The sequence below is a fragment of the Cnephaeus nilssonii genome (assembly GCF_951640355.1).
Source record: "Cnephaeus nilssonii genome assembly, chromosome: 7".
NCBI classification, from domain to species: domain Eukaryota; kingdom Metazoa; phylum Chordata; class Mammalia; order Chiroptera; family Vespertilionidae; genus Cnephaeus; species Cnephaeus nilssonii.
The window spans coordinates 16,207,903-16,228,854 of record NC_137078.1 but is presented as its reverse complement, the minus strand read 5'-3'; positions in this window follow the sequence as shown (position 1 = coordinate 16,228,854).

The window sequence follows — 20,952 nt, the reverse complement described above, 5'->3', positions numbered from 1 at the left end:
GATGCCCATTGAGTCCAGGTCACTAGGCCAGACTTCTCCTTCCCTCATGGCCAGCAGCCTAAGGAAGACCTTGGAGGTTTCTTATCTCTGTTGACCTGTCTTAGCAGGAACCATCTCAATGTGTATTGAAATGGTTCCTGCTAAGACAGTGTTCAAATTATGTTCAATCTCAAAAGGAAAAAGATTGGAGTTTCCTTTTTCTTTTTTTTCCTCACAGAAAATTCCTCATCTTTCCATACTCTGGTGACCAGAGGGATAAGTAGCTCAATCAAGTCACCAAAAAGGTCCTGCCCCAACCCCACAGGACATGGCTTTATGTTCATTTACATAAACAGAGTGCTCCCCTGGCTCTTCCTGGGACAGAGAGAATCTGACTTGCTGTCTTCAGCTAGACAGAGAAACAACTAGCAATGGCAGTTTCTCTAAAAAAAATTATTTTATTAAAGATTAAAACTCAACAATAAGAAAATAAGCAACCCAATAAAAAAAAGTAGGCCAAAGGTCTTTCCAGACACCTCGCCAAAGAAGAAATCCAGATTGCAAGTAAGCATATGAAAAGATGATACACAAGGTATGTCATCAGAGAAGTGCAAATTAAAACAGCAATAAGATACAACCACACATCTGTTAGGATGGTCAAAATGTGAAACACAGCCTATACCAAGTGCTGGTGAGGATGTGGAACCATAGGAACTCTAGTTTACTACTGGCAGAAGTACTGGTATAAAATTAAAACACTTTAGAAAACACTTTGGGAAATTCTTACAAAGCTAAATGTAGTCTTATTATACGATCCAGTAATCCTGCTCCTTGGTATTTACCCAAAGGACTTGAAAACTTATGTTCACATAAAAATCTGCACACAGATGTTTATAGCAGCTTTATTCATAACTGCCAAAACATAGAAGGAACCAAGATGTCCTTCACTAGGTGAATGGATAAATAAACTCTAGTACCTATTATTCAACCCACCCCCACACAAAAAAATAAATGAGCTATCAAGCCATGAAAAATATGGAGGAACCTTAAATACATATTAGTAAGTGAAAAAAGTCAACCTGACAAGGCTACCTACTGTATGATTCCAACTACATGACATTATGGGAAAGACAAAACTATGGAGACATAGTAAAAGAGATCAGTGATTGATAGGGGTTAGGGAGGAGGGATTAAAAAGCAGAGTGCAGAGGATTTTTAGGGCAATCAAAATACTCTATGTGACACTATAATGATGGATGCATGTCATTATACATTTGTCCAAACTCATGGAATATACAAGACCAAGAGTGAACCCTAATGTGATTATGGGTGATTATGGTGTGTCCATGTAGGTCTGTCAACTGTAACAGAAGTACCACTCTGGTGGAGGATATTGAAATGGGATAGGCTATGCATGTGGGAGGCAGGGAGTATATGGAAAAATCTCTGTACCTTCCATCAATTTTGCCATGAGCCTAAAATTGCTCTAAAAAATAGTCTTAAAAACATTTTTAAATAAATAAATAATTGATCAAAGATGCTGTTGCTGTTGCTTTATTTAAACAGAAGTAGATGGGTTAGAGAGAATATGTTCCTTTTCTTGAAACTGGATTACCTTGGACACTGGTTTCCATTCATTCATCCATTGAATATTTATTGCATGCCTACCCTCTGTCAGGCACTGCCTTAGGCATCGGGATGCTGGAGAGTGAGCAGAGAGACCAGGTCTCCTGCTCCTGTGAAACTCACATTCTCATAAGCTGTGTTAGGAAATTAATGTTCTACAGGGGAAAATAAGAGTCAGGGAAAGGGAGGGAGGAGCATGATTTGGTATAGGATGATCTAGACAGGCTTGTGGGACTAGATGACTTTTGAATAGAGAACTGGATGATGTAACAACTGAGCTTTTCAGGCAGGTAGAAGAGGGAGGACCAAGCCTCATGTGCCGGAGGAGGCTGGAGCAGGGAGAGGAGAAAGACAGTGACAGGAGGTGAGATCAGAAGCATGGGGATGGGCACAGACCATGTAGGGCCTTGAAGGTCTCAGTGAGACCTTTGTGTTTTGCTCAGTGTGAGGTGGGGAGCCACTGAATGGTTTTGACCAGAGAAGTGATATGGTCTTACTTCCATTTTAAGAGGACCATGCTGGCCCATGGCTCCTAGATGAAGAAATAGACCATACGAGGACAAGGGAGAAATGGTAGGAAGTTTTTTTTCTAATAATCTAGAGTGTTGTCAGTTTGGACTAGGCTGATGGTAGTAGTGGTGGTAAGAAATGGTAAAATATTAGATAAAGCCAATACAATTTACAAGTGGATTGGATGTGGGTATAAGAAAAAGAGTGAAAAATAAGCCATTGGAAATAGGAGATCACAATTTACTGAGAGGAGAAAAAACAGAGAAGGGCCAGTTGAGATGGCAAGCTGGGAAGAAATCAAAAGTTTGATTTTAAAAATGCTAGTAGACAAGCAGTGGCAGTAATGTCGTGTTTGGAATTCGGGAGGAATGGCTGGAGTCATTTGCAGTGGTCAGCATATGAATGGTATTTAAATTGGAGGGACTGGATGAAGTGGCCTAGGGAGTGAATGTAGACACTGAAGAGGTTGGCAGGCTGAGCCATTCCAACACCCAAAGGTCAGAGATACAGCCCTACCGGTTTGGCTCAGTGGATAGAGCGACAACCTTCAGACCGAAGGGTCCCAGGATCAATTCTGGTCAAGGGCACAGGCCCCAGTTGTGGGCTTGATCCCCAGTAGGAGGCATGCAGGAGGCAGCCAATCAATGATTTTCTCTCATAGTTGATGTTTCTATCTCTCTCTCCCTCTCCCTTCCTCTCTGAAATGAACAAAAATATATTTTACAAAAATAAAGGTCAGAGATACAAAGAGGAACCAGCATTGCATGCAGAGAAGGACTAGCTTCTGAAGGAGAAGGGAGAACGTGCAGAGAATGGAGTCTTGGTTATGAGGAAAGTCTCTCAAGAAGGGACTCAATGATGTCAATGCTGGGTCAAGATGTGGACTGAGACTCGGCCATCCCATTTGGTAACGTGAAAGTCACTTTGGCCTTGATCCAGCAGTTTGGGTGGACTGTTAGAGGCAACAACCTAAGAGAAGAGCAAGAAAAAAGAAAGTGAGGACAGCAAGTACAGAAAAGTCTTCGGAAGAGGTTTACCATTAAAAAAAAAGAGAAGAGAAATGGGGTGGTAACTAGAGAGAAGTATAGAGTTAAGGTAAGTTATTTGGGGTTTTCTTGTTTGTTTTGCTTTAAAACAGATGATCTATCAATAGGTTTGAGTGCTATTGGGAATAAGTCAATAAAGACAGAGGAATTGATGATGCAAGATAGAGGGAAATGTGACAAACAATGTGTTTAGGTGACTCATAGGACAGTTTCTAGTGCTTAAGGAGAGGTGCTGTTCTTAGATGGAGCACAGACTAATTCACCCATTGTAACAGGAGACATGATCAGGCTTTTAGAAGTTAGTAGAATTTTATGCGTGGCAGTGTCTTTTAAACTTTTTGCCAGAAGGTGGCAGTAGAAGACTTCATATAAACCAAACAACCCATAATACCTGGAGAAAAGGGCAAAAACTGAAGTAGATTTTGAATTTTTTAAAGACCCAACAGGTGTTGTGAAGGAGAGCCACACTGGTGCCTCCTCATCCTTCTGACCTCATCTTAAACAGCCTCTTCTCAGTCAGTTCTTCCCTGTCTGACTTCTTTAAGCAGGCCCCCAAGGCTTTCTAGGAGTGGTCATCTTTGATCAGACTCTCCAAGAGTGTGTGGTGCCATCCTGGGAAGAACATGGGGAAGGGATTCCAGGCAATTACCTAGGCAACCATGGCTGATTCGAGAATGAGGATGAAGGCAGAAGGAGCAACTAGGGGATGGTTGCAGCATCTAGGCAAAAGATTCTTGCCGATGGGACTAGAGCAGGGTATCAAATATGGGAAGGACAAGATGGACTTAACACATACTTAGGAGGTAAGATGTATCAGTAAACGACAGGGAGAAACCAAGACTAGCTGTTGGGTCCCTAGCACAAGTGAACAGGAAGATGGTGATGTGAACTGAATGTAGGGGACAAGAACTCAGGAGGCAGAACCGGTTTGGGAGGAAGTGAGGAACACAGTTTTAGACAGTGGATTCGGAAGTATGTGGAGATCATTCATGGAAATGGGCACATAAATATGGTGCTTGGAGGAGAGGGCTAGGTTGAAATCATTAAACTGGTTATTGTCAACATAGTCAAAATGCGAGAGAATTGGTTACTGTCAACATAGTTCAAACGTAAGAGTGGGTGATAATCTTATCTAGGCAGAAGCGTATAGAACGAGAAAGGACATCACCTGCGAGAATCACCAGTGTTTAAGAATGGACAAAGGACAAGTAGTCCATCCAGAAAGAACAGTTGGAGAGTGAGAAGAGAACGGTGATGCTGTGGGAATCCAGGCAGAGGCGAGTTTCAAACAGGAGGTTGTGTTACTTGGCTTGGGCTGCCGTAACAAAGTACCGCAAACTGGGTGGCTTGAACAACAGAAGTCTATTTGCTCACAGCACTGGAAGTGAGAAGTCCATGGTAAGGGTGCTGGCAGGCTTGGTTTCTCCTGAGGCCTCTCTCCGTGGCTTGCAGATGGCTGCCTTCTCCCTGTGCCTTCACAATCATCTTTGTTCTGTGTATGTGTCCTAATCTCTTCCCATAAAGACACCAGTCATACTGGGTTCAGGCCCACCCTAATTACCTCATTTAACTTAATTACCTCTTCAAAGGCCCTGTCTGCAAATGAATACAGTCATATCCTGAAGCACCAGGGGAGGGGAAAATAATTCAGGCCATCACTGTGGGTTTCATAGAGTCAAACATTGCACAGAAGCCCAGCCATTTAAAGATGCCAAGTGTCCTTTGGATTTGGCAATGCAGAAATCATGGTGGTGCTTGCTGAAGGCAGATGGCAGTGGATTAAGGAAGTTCTTGAATTGAAAACAAATACTCACTGGAGAGGTGTGAATAAATGCATATACATAGGGAATTTAGAAGAGTAATTATTAGTATCTATGCCCACTTTTCTCATTTGGAAAGCAAGGTATAAGGATCTTTATTACCAAATAATTTAAGTGTTATGAATATTATGAGATGATCTCTAGAGTAGAATAATTTTATTTATTGAGCACTTTTTATATGCTAGAAAAATTCATTTAATCCTCACAACAAATCTATGAAATAGTATTTATTATTCTCATTACCGAATTGAGGGACTGATGCTTTGGGGGTTTTAAGCAATTGCTGCAATGGCCAGGCTGGGAGTCACCTCACAGCTGTTTGAAAGCTCCAAAGCCCATGTCCCTAACCACTTCATTATACTGTCTGTATTTAAAGTAGACAGTCAGCAAATTAGAGATAGGTTGTTTACTAAAAGTTTGTTTGTAAGTCATTTACTTGGATCTTGGAATACATTTTCCCATAGAAATGTGATCAGTGGTGATTGGGTTTCCACCAGCCCACAAACATATGTTTAAAGTATAATGTATAAGAAAGGCTTTTTATATACTATACACACACACACACACACACACACACACACACACACACACACACTAAGGCTTTTGCCATGCTAGTGATTAAATAAATCAGAGAAACAAGAATATCATGTGCAAGAAGTTTTTTTTAAAATTATGTGAAATGTTAGGATTTGATTAAATGTTGATAGAGAAGTAAATAGGGGAAGGCTCTGGGGCATTGTTTCAAACATTTAAGTTTGAAACTCTTCTTTCTCCTTTCCAATTTATGTCAGGCATACGGTTCCCCTCCTCCCTCCTTGATTCAAGTTATTTATGGGCCATGGTTGAGGAGTTTTTTGAGTCATAATGTAACTTCAAGATAAATAGAAAATTTTCTCAGAAATTAGTTAGTATATGTAAATTTTAGAACAGTGCCTAGCATATAGTAATTAGGTTATATGCGCTGCATATGTTGAATGTATTAACTCGTTCATATTAACTCATTTCATCCTTATAGAACAATCCTACTGTTGCCCCTAGTATATGTTGGGGACATGGAGGCCCACAGAGACAATTAACTTTCCCTAGGTAACACAGCTAGGCGATGGCAGAGCTCAAGTCCAAACCCAGACTTCTAATGCCTTTGAATGGGAGGGAAAAGCTAATGAGGATATGTGTATCCATTTGTGATGGTTCATTTTATGTGACAACTTGGCTAGATTATGGTATCCAGTTGTTTATTACAGCAACCAGTTGAGATGTTGCTATAATAAAGGTATTTTTAGAGGTAGTTAACATTTAAATTCAGTACACTTTGGATAAAGCAGAAAACCCAACGTAATGTGGGTGAGCCTCATTCAATCAATTGAAGGCCTTAAGAGAAAATACTGAAGTCCCCCCATCCCAAGCAGAAGGAATTTCATCTCTAGATTACAGCATAGGAATTCCGAGTTTCCAGCCTTCAGACTCAAGACTGCATCAACACGTAACTGAGTTTCCAGCCCACTGGCCTGCCCCGTGCATTTCAGACTTGCTAGACACAACACTTACAGGCGCCAATTTCATAAAATAAATCAATTTCTCTTTCTCTAGATAGATAGGTAGGTAAGTAGGTAGGCAGCTCATTGCCCGATAGATAGATGATAGATAGATAGATAGATAGATAGATAGATAGATAGATAGATAGATAGATAATAGATAGATAGATAGATAGATGATAGATAGATGATAGATAGATAGATAGATAGATGATAGATAGATATAGATAGATAGATAGATAGATAGATAGATAGATAGATAGATGATAGATAGATGATAGATAGATAGATAGATAGATAGATAGATAGATAGATAGATAGATAGATAGATAGATAGATAATAGATAGATCTCTGTTGGTCGGTTTCTCTGGAGAACCCTGACTAATGCACATGTAATAAATATTGCCTGGTGTCAGCAATAACGCTATGAGAGTGAACGGCAGAAGCCAAAGGAAAAAAAATTCCTGTGCCCTCCTGCCTCCTGCAGAGGAAGATGTGGGAAGGGTGAACGTTGGCTCATGTTCCTAGAGCCATACACCAGTTAGGAGTGTTGAACCGAGTCGGCTTGGCTGCTCACCCGTGAAAGAAGAGCTGTTGGAGAAGGAGCACTGGGGAGTGGGTGGGTGAGGGAAGACGTGTGCAATATGCAGTTCAAACGCATGAAAGAAAAATTGGCATTAGCAACCTGGGGAGTCCTTTACATGTCTCTCAAGTAATCAGGAACTAGTTGTTTTATAACTTCCTCTCTGTTATCTTTATGTCTTCCTTTCTTATGATTTCTGTCATCTTTTTGGAGGCATGTTACATACAATAGAATTCAGCAATATTAATACACCACTTGCTGAGTTTCCACAGATGTACTCAGTCGTGGTACCAATCACAATTCCGTGCCCCTTTGCAGTCAGCCCCTTCCCCACCCCTGGGCCAGGGCAACCACCGTACCCACTCTGCTTTCTATGGCTGCCGCTTGGCTTCCTGGAGAATTTCATATCGGTGGGATCATCCTGCATGGACTCTTGTTTACCTGCTTTCACTTCGTCCATATGGTCCCATGTATTAATAATTCATTCATGCAACTTGCTTAGTAGTGTTCCACTGTATGGATATGCCAGATTTGGGTTCCATTTATCAGTTTGACATGTGAATTGTTTCCAGTTTGTGTCTATTATGAATAAAGTTGCTATGAACATTTAGGTGCAGGCATTTGAGAAATATGTTTTTATTTCTTTTGGGCAAACACCTACGAGTGGGATTGCCAGATCATGCGTACGTGTATATTTAACTTTAAAGAAACTGGTTTCCAAAGTGCCTGTATCTGATTTTTAATTTACAAGAGGAAGGGAGAAATGAAGGGGGAAAATCTTGCTGTTGTTTAGTTAAAATCAACAACAAAAAAGGCTGTAAAGAAGGAAAAGCAGTTTGGGATAAGCAGTGGGTTCCATTTCTATGTGCTATTTTCCCCATGGGCCACAATATCAAGAACTGATTATACTTTGACTTCTTCAAACCAACGTAATGTGACACAGGTATGACTATTCTTAGACCTCAGATTCAAATATGCCAGAAAAATGTATTTTTAAGTTTTTCTTGAGATCAAGTTAATTTGGACTCGGTCATCCTTAGGGTTCTCTCCCTGGCTCTAGAGGCGTGAAAAGGTGCCAGGGTTTGCTGGACTAAGGCAGAGGGATGGGACCTGCGGTCGCTGGCCCTCAGCACCTCTGGGACACTGACTGGCCAGTCCTGAGGTCACTTGGCTGTGCTAGAGCGTCACTAAGGTATTTCTACCAACATGGGGCTGACAGGAGGCCCCTCTTGGTCCAAGAAGTTCCAAATGTCAAGCACCCTGATACTCTTATGAGGTTCTTGGGGCACAGGAATGTGAGAAAAGGTAGAGAACCTGCACCCCATTCCCCTCTGAGGCACTGCCACCCGTGGGAGCAGGATGCAGTTCCCAAAGAGATTGGTAAATGAAAAGCGGGGGGGGGGGGGGGGAGCGGTGTCTTGAAGATAACTTTTACTTTCTACCCAAGTGACCTGTTAGCTACTGGAATTGGAGAAGAGAAGGAGAAAGGAAGGGAAACATAAATTACTACTACAAAAATTATCCTGCCAATACAGGGTAAAGTTTGTAACATGGTTCATAATAATTCATGTTTTTAAAAATTGACAAAATAAACATACAAGATATTGATACCAAATAAAAAAAAGCCTTAGCTGCCAGCTTGCATTCTGCCTGCCAGAGATGAAGATACCCTCCAGGAGGCCTTCCGGCTCCCTGAGCAGCCTTCACAGTGCTCACCCAGAGTCAGCGAACAGGCTCACGTGCCTGGTTGAATCAGAGGGGAGAACGTGAGCCCAAAGGAAGCCACTTCTAGAAGGGCAGTGAGGTGAGGTGGGGTGGGGTGGGGTGGGGTGAGGTGGGATGAGGTGGGTGAGGTGGGGTGGGGTGGGGTGAGGTGAGGTGGGGTGAGGTGAGGTGAGGTGGGGTGGGGTGGGGTGGGGTGGGGTGGGGGATGGGTCATCTCTGACAGCAACAGCAGATTGAGCTGGGTTTGGGGGCTTTTCTCCTCTTCAACAACATGTTCTTTTTTAATCTCAGAATTTTCCATTTTTCATGCAACGAAGAGAGCAGAAGCTAGCCTTAGATAAGAGACACTGAGAAAGCGCATGCCCACCTCCGATGGGGAAGCTTGGTGCCAGGTGGCGCATCGCCAGTTCCCCTCTCACGGTGGCGAATGTGAATTGGGCCCGTGAGACCATCGCAGTGGACAGCCACCGGGTAACTCCACGAGCCACTGCAGCTGGACGGCAGCGGGACCCCTGGTCAGAGACCTCAGGGGCCTGAGTGGCATCAGCCAGAGGAATGGCTCCTGGGAGGGACCTCTCATGCCCATTCGCCAGGTCCATGGCAGTATCAGTGCTGCCCCCAGAATCCCTCAGTGGCACTCTTCACAGCAGGTGCAGCCTTCCTCTTGCCACACGCTCTTCGCTCCACCTGGTGGCATCGCCTGCTTTCCCCCTTCCTCTCTGGCCCCCTTCCTCTTTGCTGGCCCCCGATTCTTCAGTTCACCTCTAGCTGGTGGCATCTGCCCAGCCCAGCCCTTCCTCCTCCACTGTCCTCCTGGGCAGTCCCATAAGTCACCTGTTGGCTCACCCCTGCTCCCTGAGCAGCCTGTCGCTCCTCTGCCTCTACAGTTTGGAAGTCATTTGTGCGATTTGCAGCATTTCACGTACTCATTTCTCCCAGAGAGTGTTTCTGTGGAGGGTGTGGTTGGACGCGGTGGGGAACTAGATGGAGCTCCTGACCTGTTTGTTGGACACTCATTTCTTACCTTGTTATTGACAATCAGCCCTTCCCTTGTTTATCGCAGCTGGGGGATTTTGCTGACCCCTCTCTGGTTGTTCACACTGTTAACTTTGGGAGGAAGACTTCCCTCTGTCGATTTAAATCAGAGGTCAGAGACCAGATGAATATGTTTTCTTTTTATTTAAAAACCTCATTAGAAGAAGTACATGCTCTGGCGAATCTCATATGGCAGCCTATCAATCATTTTCCTTCCTAGCTCTTAGCACAGTTTGTAATTATGTATTTATTTGGGAAGTTATTTTTTAATTCATCCCCTCCCCCCCCCCAGTGGTGAAAGCAACAGGAAGACAAGGACTATGTCTGCATTGTGGCCTCAGTCATTAGCAAAATGACATGTACAAAGTGTATGAAATAGTTGTTAGATGAATTAATTAATTAATCAACCAATCAGTCAGTCAAGTAATCAGTCTATTACTAGGACCAGGACCAGGTTATCCTCTTCTACTCATAGTATTATACTAGCAGTTATCATGCCTCCCCCTACACACATTGAGTGTGTGTGTGTGTGTGTGTGTGTGTGTGTGTGTGTGTAAAGTTAGAATTAGCAGGCCTATTTGGGTAACATGCTGAATACCCTGCCACATGCAAAGGTGAATAAGTTCACAGTAGAAATCCTTGATTTCTTTGCCCTGGCCAGTGTGGCTCAGTTGGTCAGGCGTCATCCCGTGTATCGATTCCCAGTCAAGATCAGATGCCTGGGTTGTGGGCTCGATCCCCAGTGGGGAGTGTGCAGGAGGCAGCAGGTCGAGGTTGTGCTTTCATATCAATGTTTCTCTCTCTCTCCCTTCCTTCTTCTCTCTCTGAAAATCAATAAACTATTATTTTAAAAAAGTTATTGAGCTCTTTTTGTCCCCATGCAGTTCATAGGTTAAAAGAAACAGTAGCTGGTAAGTGCAATATCAAAAGTATAAGCCATGAAAATGCAAATCAAAACCACAATGAGGTATCATTTCACACGTTGGAATGGTTGTTATAATGGAAATAAGGTGCTTTAGAGAGAATGTGGAGAAAATGAAACCCTTGTGCATTGTTTTGTTTATGTTTTTAATATATTTTTATTGATTTCTGAGAGGAAGGGAGAGGGGAGAGAGAGAATCATTGATCAGCTGCCTCCCACATACCCCCTACTGGGGATCGAGCCTACAGCCCAGGCATGTGCCCTTGACTGGATTCGAACCCGGGACCCTTCAGTCCACAAGCTGATGTTCTATCCATTGAGCCAATCCAGCTAGGGCTGTGCACTGTTGATAGGAATGTAAATTGATGTAGCTGTTAGGGAAAACAGTATGAAGGTTCTTCAAAAAGTGAAAAATAGAACTACCATATGATCCAGTAATTCCACTTCTGGAAACAAAAACACCAAATTGAAATCTGCACCATCGTGTTTACTGCAGCGTTATGTACAATGGCCATTACATGAAAACAACCTAAGCATCCATCAGTAAATAAACAGATAAAGAAGATGTGTTATACATCTACACAATGGAATACTACTCAGCCATAAAAAAGAAGGAAATTCTGCCATTTGTGACAATATGACTAATCCTTGAGGGCATTATGCTAAGTGAAATAAGTCAGGCATAAAAAGAAAATACTGTATGGTCTCACTTACAAAATCTTAAAAAAAAATTTTTTTAAACCAAACTCATAGATACAGAGCACAGATTGGTGGTTGCCAGAGGTGGGGAATAGGGACGGGGTGAAATGGATAAAGCTGGCCAAAAGACACAAACTTCCAGTTTTAAAATAAATAAGTCCTGGGGATGTAATGTGCAGCATGGTCACTAGTTAATAATACTATGTTGTACATTTGAAAGTTGCTAAAAGAGTAGATCTTAAAAGTTCTCATCACACACAAAAATTTTGTAACTATGTGTGGTGATGTATGTTAACTAGACTTATTGTGGTGAACATTTGGCAATATAATACATATATCAAATCATTATGTAATATACCTGAAACTAATATTATATGTCAATCAGGCCCCATTTTTTAAAAAGTATATGCCAAGCCCTGGCCGGTGTGGCACAGTAACTAGAACGTTGGCCTGTGCACCAGAGGGTCTCAGGTTCAATTCCCAGTCAAGGGCACATGCCTGGGGTTGCAGGTTCGATCACTGCCCACTGTCGGGGCCTGTGCTGGAGGCAACCAATTGATGTGTAACTCCCCCATTGTGTAACTCCCCCATTGATGTTTCTCTCTCTCTCTCTCTCTCTCTCTCTCTCTCTCTCTCTCTCTCTCCCCCCTCACTCTCTCTAAAAATCAATAGAAAAATATCCTCATTCCTCGGATGAGGATTAAAATAAATAAAAGTTATAAGTCAAAATGTGGTATATACATACAATAGAATATTATTCAGAAAAGGAAATTCTGACACATGCTACAACATGGATGAAACTTGAGGACATTAAGCTAATTAAATTAAGTCAGACACATGAGGCCCCTAGAGTAGTCAAATTTATAAAGGCAGAAATGAGAATGGTGGTTGCCAAGGGCTGGGGGGCAAAAGGGATAAGGGGGGTTAATGTTTAATGGATAGAGCTTCAGTTTGGTAAGTTGAAAGGAAGTTCTGTGGATGGATGGTGGGGATGGTTGCACAGCAGTGTTAATGTACTTAATGCCACTGAACTGTACACCTAAAAATGACTAAAATAATAAATTCTGATTTACTTTACCACAATTTTTTTAAAACCTTGAAAAGTATAGGCCAAGTGCTGTGTGAACTCAGGGGAAGCTCCTCTGTAGCTTTCCTAAGAGGATGCTGATGCCAGCTGCTAAGCTCATGGATTTCCCATCCCTAGTATAGGGTATTGAGAGCATATGGGAGGAAGAGAGGCAGTGTTCGATTATTTAATGAAAACATGGGTAAAACTAATGTGATAAGAAAAACATTTTTCTTAAACTGTTTTTTTTTAATGTTTTTATCAATATTTAGAAAGAGAGGAATAGAGAGAAACATCAATGATGTGAGAGAAACATCATTGATTGGCTGCCTCCTGCATTCCCCCTACTGGGGATCAAAGCTGAAACCCAGACATGTGCCCTGACCAAGAATCAAACCTGTGACCTCTTGGTTCCTGTAGGAATCCCTTTCACGTCCCGCATGATTCAGGGTTCCAGTTCAGAGTTCGAGTTCTGGAGAAGGGCCGCACACAAATGAAAGGAGACTTGAAGAAATTCAATTTGGCGAAATGGGGGGCCAGGCGGTAGTCCACCTCTAGTGGGAGAACTACTCACTGCTCTGGCCCTGCCATCCCTTTTATTGAGGTTTTGGGGGAAACATCTTAGGCAAGATAAACAGAAATGTACATGTAGCCCTAAGGCAGGAAATAACAGAAACTTACATGGGACAAACAAAGGTGGAGGCTGCTTCAGCTAACAATGTCTCAACTAAAGGGTGAGTGGTTAGAGCAATTAAGGTTGTTGACCAGCCTTCCTGGCTTCCTGTCAACATCCCTCTTTTAGTGAAATTGATTTGTTTCCGGCAGGTTCCTAGGTCAATGCTCCACCGTTGAGCAGCACTGACCAGGCTCCTAAAGTGTTTTTCATGCACGAAGATGATTGAATGCTCTTCCTAAGCAGGGTTGGGGCACAATTTCTAAACAGCAGTCTCAAATTTGGACCTTGATCTTGAGTCCCTGTGACTGTAGGGGCCACCATTTCCATTTCAATATGGACCTCAGGACTGTTCACTTCTAGGGAGATTGGCCAGGCAGAAAAGAGCTCCTCGATTACATCTGCTGCTTCCAAATCATGCATTTTCCTCATTTTAAAAAAAGCAGCTTTCATATTACTGCCCGTTCCAATCAGCACTTAACCACTGAATGACCTCAGATATCCCAGATGTTCAAAGAGGATGGAAAACATTCACACTGCACGTGTGTACATGCCTCTGAGGCAAATGGAAAACACCAAGTAAGGGATGCTTAAGGGAAGGCCATGGTAGGCCTCAGAGATCACTGTCACCAGAGCCTGATAAATGTCACTCTGGCCCATGGCCTCTTTTGGCTTCCACTTTCTCCTTCGCTCTTTCACACTGGCCTGCGAATTGGTCATTCCCACCAAGGTGCAAGTGAGTCAACACAGCCTGGGGAGTTGGAGTGCCCTGAGTACAGGAGCTCCTCCCCTCCCCCATATGGACCCCCAGCACGCACAGCCTCTCAGGGTGGCTCTCACAGCAAGAGAGCAAAACCAAACATTAGAAGACTGGTTCTGTATGATTATGTGGTGTTCCAACAAGGGGTTCCATTTTTGTTCCTTTGAGTAGTAGATGCTCATAAAATACAATAAAAATTTCCTTCTAAGGCACTCAGTCTTTGTGAGAAGCACAAAAGAAAACATGGACTTACAACCTAACAATTCAATTTCTTTAGACGTGAAATCAATGTTATCATTTTTGATGAACTGGAAGTCTCATTGATTCCTACTTTGTTTTTAATATCTTTAGGATAAAATCTGGGCATTTGCTATGTTTCCAAGACCACCTTGTATTTGGGGCAAAAAAGCTTTTCTCAAACGAAAAATGCTCAGAGGTTTGTCTCCCTCCAGGTATAACTGCTGCCTTTCACCTGCCATTGTGGTGCAGGGATTGATCACGGAAGTGCTGGGATAAGGGAGGTGAGAAGCCAGCAGGCAGAGAAGGGCCAAGCTTCCTGAGACTCTGCTGGTCTTTTGTCGGCTCTCAAATAATCGGGACACAAAGATTGCTGACTCTTCCCACAAACTGATCTCAGTATTTCAAAAATAGCCAATCATTACCATTCTTGATTGATTTGATGACTTTCATCAGCCAAATATGTACTGGACTCTTGGCAGGAGAGCAGACCTCGATAAAGGTTTATTGAAAACTAGAGGCCGGGTGCACAAAATTTGTGCACTGGGGGGCGGGAGGGTCCCTCAGCCCAGCTGGCACCCTCTCGCAGTCCAGGACCCCTCGCTCCTTACCACCCGCCTGCTCGCTGCTCCTTACCACTCTGCTCACTGCTCCTTAGCGCTGCCACAGAAGAGGGAGAAGCTCCCACCACCTCCGCTGTGCTCACCAGCCATGAGCCAGACTTGTGGCTGAGCAGCACTCCCCCTGTGGGAGCACACTGACGACCAGGGCGCAGCTCCTGTGTTGAGCGTCTGCCCCCTGGTGGTCAGTGCACATCATAGCAGCTGGTCATTCTGCCAGTCATTCAGCCATTTGGTCGATTTGCATATTAGGGTTTTTATTATATAGGACTAGAGGCCCAGTGCACAAAATTCGTGCATAGGGAGTCCCTCAGCCCAGCCTGCACTCTCTTGCAACCAAGGAAACTGAGATTTCCCATAGAAGAAAATGTTTTTCCTTAAGACTGCAGCATCAAGCCCTGCCCTACAGATTTCAGACTTGCCAATTGCACTATCATGGGCACTAGGTCACACTGAGGAACAGACAAGTAATTGGCTTTATTATTTTTCACAATCTGGCATCACCTCCATTCTCCAGTGTGAAGCAGATCAAAAGACAATGTTAAATCAGTCCAATATTTTTCTCTTATCAGTCCTTAATCTGCAAAAAATACACTCAAATTTCTGCTGCTTACTTTTTCCAAATAACTTAATTTGAAGAAACTGGAACAGCTAAACAATAAAAAATGGAATATCCCAAATGTATGCCACAGAATCATTGAAGTGTTACACCCAGATATGGTAGGGTTACTGTAGTGGGCATCGTAGTGAGAAAAGTTAGCTTGATGTAAGCATACAGGGCAGCGGTCCAGTGGAAAACAAAGGCAGATGGAACATAGGCAGCGACAGATATGGCAGTGTGAGCAGCCTAATCACAGAAACCAACCACGCAGAAATAATAAAATATTTCTGGACTCAAAGCAGGGGGCATGAGAAATCAAGAGAGGGCCTGCAACAATAAGGTGTCCTGACACATAGAAACAAAGGAAGTTCAGCATAGACACAGAGAAAGAACACATAGAAACAGGGAGAGTTCAGGTCCGATGCTGGGCAAGAACAATTGAGAGAATCAATCAGGTGACGACACGAATAGATATAAAAGCAGGCTTAGAGCAAATATATAAGCCTGGACTACAAGGCTTCACCAGGCAGCCCATTGTTGGGCCCCCCTTTCCATGCGGTGAGTCTGAATCTGCTTGTCATCAATTTTCCACACTTTTGCTTCTTAAATCTTCTGGTCTATAGAGCTCATTCTTCGGCGTCGCAACACAACCCCAGGAAAAACCCTCAGCTCACCGTCCGGTTACCAGCAGGCTGGGAGATCTTTGGACTTGGAACTAGACTTGTCTGCAGTGGTGGGATTGGTGTTGGAGGTTCAACCTCAGCTTCTGCTGATGGGAGGCAGGTGGAACATGGGTTCCAGCAAGTAGAGTGCTATTAGGCAACTGGTGGGAGGCCAGGCAAGCAGGGGGCCTCAGAGAAGTCCAACTAGGTGGCAGATGGAACACAGCTACAAGCTGCAATATTCAGAGATGCAGGCAGGCAGGCCATGTAAGCAGCATCTGTCAGTGGGTAACAGTAGCTTCCTCAGGTACTGGGTTTGGATCAGAATTAAGACTCCTTATCTTTGTAGAGTCCGGGAAAGCAAAATTGCACCCGAGGTCTAAAATGACTGAGCAGAATGCAATCAAGATCTATTGAAGTTCCATATGAAAAAGAAAGGGTGAGGATAACTAAAAATTGATAACTTGGGTGGAGGGCCTAGAAAAGGTCTGTACAATGTAGGCATAAATTACATTGTTGTTTTCTTGTCGGCTTCCTTAGCTCAATGTTAGCATGCAAGATTAAAAGCCAAGCAAAAGTTACTCAGTGGTTGAGTGTCAACCCATGAACCAAGAGGTCACTAGTCCTTCTCAGAGCACATGCCTGGGTTGTGGGCTCGATCCCCAGTAGGGTGCATGAAGGAGGCAGCCGATTGAGGAGGTTTCTCTCATCAATGTTTTTCTCTCTATATCCCTCTCCTTTCCTCTCTAAAATCAATAAAAACATATTCTTAAAAAGCCAAGCAAAATTTTAGAATGAAGAGCATCTCTTTTTAATAGAATGTATTCCTGAGGCCAAGTAATTCAGCTACCAGGGAGTCCTAATGAAATACATTCACAGCAGGGTCAGAGGAAAGAGCCCTGACGAGGAGGACGAACTAGTGAAGTGGCCTCCTTGGATTCGGTGCTGAGCACAGGCTGGTATGTGCTTTGTGAGAGGGTTGTAAGGTTGTAAGGCCAATGTAATCTGGACTGTGATTGACCTCTTTGTATGCATAGGCTAGTGAGACCTGCAATGTTGCACACACACACACACACACACACACACACGCAAATGCACGCACAATTGCATACTTACATTTTTATTTCTGTCGTCTTGATGATACTATTTATGATGTGTGTATCCTGATTTGTTTCCTTTTAGTTATGGTATATGCATTTTTCTACCTATAAAACCACTTCTTCCATTTCTCAAGGCACTTTTTTTTTTTCAAGTTTTATTCAGGAATAATTGACATACACCACTGTATAAGTTTAAGGCAGACAGCATGATGGTTTGATTTGCATATTTTGTGAAATGATTACCACACTGCGTTCAGCTAACCTCCATCTAAGATGTGACAAACAAAATTTAAATCTCTAGTGGAGCAACTTGAGTTAATTTTCTCTTCAAAGTCAAAACCACAATTCTTACATTCTAGTGTTTTATTTAAAGGTTTCTTACACTGTTTCTTAAATTAGATATTAGATTTTGTGTTTGGATCTGATTTCATAGTTTACCCAATTTTATACACTAGAATAACTCTATTAATTTATTTCCTGAAAGGAACTACTTTTTAAAATTAGAAAGTCTACAATGCTTTAGAGTTCATTTAAAAATCAACTCTAAGAATTCTGTATTTTTTAAAAATTACATTACAGGCAAATTAATTGTAGATTTCAGGTATGTAAATAGTGACATTTTTAATAAGGCTAAACTGTTCCTGAGTGAAACCTGTGTGTAGTCAGGGGTGGGCTGACTTCCAAGACACATCTGTGAGGGTGGAGATTATTTTTCTTTTAATTTGAGGTCACTTTGTCTGGCTCGTCCTATCCCCATAGCCCAGTGACGGTTTCACTCACAGTGACCTAATGCATAGGGTAGGGATCTGGCAGAGGGGGAGCAGAGGCGGGCAAACCTCAGCGGAGCTGAAGGCTTCCCTGAGCTGGTTAAATGTGCCGTGCTCTCTAAGTGCTACATGCAGTGGAACCTGCCAGAAAGTCCTGCTCTCCCCCCGGAAATTCTGTTATTCTGAGCTCCTGGAGGAGGCAGGGACTTCCCCCACTCCTCTCTCTCTCTCTTATTCCTGCCCACGTGTATGTGTGTGTGTGTGTGACTGTGTGTGTAAGCATGTATGAAGGTATGTATAAATATGGATGTTACTGTGTGTAACTAAATGTTACTGTGTGTTTAAGCGTGTGTTACAGTGAGTGTGTGGTGGCATGTGAATGTCAACTTGTATGGTTGTTTATAGGTGTGTATGAATGTGTGTGTGAATGTATGAATTGTGTGACTGAATGTGTGAATGTGTATGTAAGCATGTATGAAGGGATGTGTGTGCATGTATGTGTGGCTGTGTGATTGTCAATGTGTATGAATGATCGTGAATGGGTGTATATGAATGTGTGTGTGGTCTCCTCTTCAGATGAAGTTCAAGTCACAGCAAGACACGGACAGCCTTGAACCACGATACCATGCACTTCTAGCACGTGTCCCACAGTGGACATCACCAACAAAGCCTGCTGAGTCAGCACTTTAGAAAGTAAATTCTACAGTTTTCTGTGGTGCCACAATTATCATATGGAATCAATTGTTTGGGGTTACAATATTTATTAATGTAGACATTAAAATAGGCCCCCGTTATAAACCCTGTTGGCACTTCTCAGCTCTCTCCTCCAAGGGCAGCTCGGCGGCGCGCTGGCAGGTGGGGTTGCCATGGAGGGTTCCACAACCAGCTGCAGGTGGCGGGGCATCAGGCGGGCTGCTGGGCTGGCCTCAGGGTGAGCGTCCCAGGGGCTGGTCTGCTGTGCGCCTCTCTGCACCTGCACACGATGGCGACCCCCACGCAGCTTCTCTGCTTCTCTTAACAGGCCTGTGGGGAAGACAGGGGGAACCAAGGCTTCCCCAGGGTTTCTCAAGGGATCTCACACCTCAGGCTCTTCTCATCACTGTGTGTCCAGAGGCCTCCTGGGAGCGGGGATTCAGGTGGCCTGAGCATGTCCCACCCCGGTTCTGTTTTAAGACCTGGCCTTCTTTTCCTTTCTCTTTTTTGGATAGTTTTATCACAGTGGAATTTACCATTTTCACTGTTTTTCCTTGCACAGTGCAGTGGCATTAAGGACATTCATACTGTTGTGTGGCCCACACCACCATCATCTCCATCACTTTTCCCATCTTCTCCAACCAAAACTCTGTCCCCAATTAACAACAATTCTGCAATCCACCCCACAACCACACACCACCACCGCTGGTACCTTCATCTTCCCTTCCATCTCTGACTCCGATGGTCCTAGGAACCTCATGTGAGTGGGATCACTCAGAAGTTGTCTTCTTTGACGGCCTGTTGCACGGAACATGTCGGCAAGGTCCATCCACATTATTGCTTGTGTCACAATATTCTTCCTGTTTTTTTTTAATTGAATCTATTGGGTAGACATTGGTTAATAAAGTCATGTGGCTTCAGGTGTACAATTCTATAACACATCATCTGCATATTGTATTGTGTGCTCACCACCCCAAGTCAACCCTCCTTCCATCACCATTTGACCCCCTTTACCCTCTTCCACCTCCCCCACCCCTTTCCCTCTGATAATCACCATAGTGATGTCTGTGTCTATGAGTTGTTTTTCTTTGCTTAATCCCTTCACCTTTTTCACCCAGCCCCACAACCCCCTTCCTCTCTGACAACTGTCAGTCTGTTCTCTTTCTATGAGTCCGTGTATATTTTATTTGTTAATTTATTTGGCTCATTAGATTCCACATATAAGTGAAAAAATATGGAATTAGTCTTTCTCTCACTGGCTTATTTCACTTACCATAAGGCTCTACAGGTCCATCCACCCTGTTACAAATAGTAATAATCCCTTCTTTTTCACAGCCAGGTAGTATTCCATGGTGTCAATGTACCAAAGCATCTTTATCCACTCACCTACTGATGGGCACATGGGCTGCTTCCAGATCTTGGTATTGTAAATAACACTGCAATGAACATAGCAGTGCTTATATTCTTTCCAATCAATGTCTCTGATTTCTTGGGATATATTTCCAGAAGTGGAATCTCTGTGTTACATGGAAGTTCCATTTTAATTTTTGAGGTAACTCCTTACTACTTTCCACAGTGGCTGCACAAAATGCATTCCCCACAGAGGTGCAACTCTCTGCACCTGCACACGATGGCGACCCCCACACAGCTTTCCTGCTTCTCTTAACAGGCATGTAGGGTAGACAGGGGGGAACAAGGCTTCCCCAGTGTTTTTTAACAGACCTCACACCTCAGGCTCTTCTCATCACTGTGTGTCCAGAGGCCTGCTGGGAGCGGGGATTCAGGTGGCCTGAGTACGTCCCAACGCAGTTCTGTTTTAAGACTTGGCCTTCTTTTCCTTTCTCTTTGTTGGATAGGTTTATCACAGTGGAATTTACCATTTTCACTGTTTTTCAATGCACAGTGCAGTGGCGTTAAGGACATTCGTACTATTGTGCGGCCATCACCACCATCATCTCCATCACTTTTCCCATATTCTCCAACCACAACTCTGTCCCCAATTAACAACAACTCTGCATCTCACCCTCCCCCAACCCCTCACCACCACTGTTACCTTCATCTTCCCTTCCATCTCTGACTCCCATGGCCCTAGGGACCTCAGGTGAGTGGAATCACACAGTAGTTGTCTTCTTTTGACTGGGTTTTGCACTGAAGAAGTCATCAAGGTCCATCCACGTTATAGCTTGTGTCACAATATTCTTCCTGTTTTTTTAATTGAATCTACTGGGTTGACATTGGTTAATAAAGTCATGTGGGCTTCAGGTGTACAATTCTATAACACATCATCTGCAT